The following is a 1112-nucleotide window of genomic DNA, read 5'->3' as shown; positions in this document are numbered from 1 at the left end:
CCTGCTGGTGGGAACAAATACCTATTCCACAGCTCTTCAGAGGTGATGGTCATTTTTGTATCAAACAACATACACATAATTTTAAAAACCCTTTCTTAGAGTTTAAAAGAGTAGAATCTCAATAATAATCAAGTTTCAGCATTTGATTTCCTTAGTGAGACTTTATGACCTAAGTGATTTTATTACAGGTTCTGGAGTCAGAATTGCTGGGCTTGAATCCTGATTTTTCCTCTTACTGGTTGTATTAGATATTGAGCAAGCTAACTCACTTTTATTACCTCTATTCTTCCTCTCTAAAATGGGGCTATGGACTTTCCTGGTAGCACAGTGGTTAAGAATCCGCCTGCCAATTCAGGGGACACGGGTTTGATCCCTGGTCCGAGGAGATCCCACATGCCGTGGAGCATCTAAGCCCGTGCACCACAACTACTGAGCCTGTGCTCTAGAGCCCGTGAGCCATAACTACTGAGCCCATGCACCACAACTACTGAGGCCCGCATGCCCTAGAGCCCTGCAACAACTGAATCCACGGGCCGCAACTACTGAAGCCATGCACTCTATGGCCCATGTGCTGCAACTACTGAGCAACTGCTGAAGCCCAAACACCTACAGCCCGTGCTCCACAACAAGGAGAAGCCACTGCAATGAAGAGCCTATGCACCACAACGAAAAGTAGGCCCTGCTCGCCACAACTAGGGGTAGCCCGCATACAGCAGTGAAGACCCAATGCAGCCAAAAATAAAAATTAAAAATAAATTAATTAAAAATTAATTTAAAATAAATAAATAAAATAAAACGGGGCTAAAAATGGCACATAGACCTCAAATTCAACATTGTTTACTATTTTTCATAATATTATTGATCAAGATTATGTATAAAGGAACCTTTTTTATTATATAGTCTCAAGCCACTCATAGCATTTCTTTGTGACTATACTGTGAATTCTATTTTGGAAGCAGCATGGGACTCTACAAATAGAGATTTTCCAACTCAAATATGCATGAGGGTGGAAATTTCATGGATGTTGGCAACTCCTTGATATTAATAATAATATTAGGTCCTGATAGTTCTAAAGTCAAATAACCACTCATCCTGCTTGGCATTGTCTGCCT

This window comes from Lipotes vexillifer, unplaced genomic scaffold, assembly GCF_000442215.2.
Source record: "Lipotes vexillifer unplaced genomic scaffold, Lipotes_vexillifer_v1.1 scaffold8, whole genome shotgun sequence".
NCBI lineage: Eukaryota > Metazoa > Chordata > Mammalia > Artiodactyla > Lipotidae > Lipotes > Lipotes vexillifer.
Note: the sequence above shows the minus strand (reverse complement) of the source record.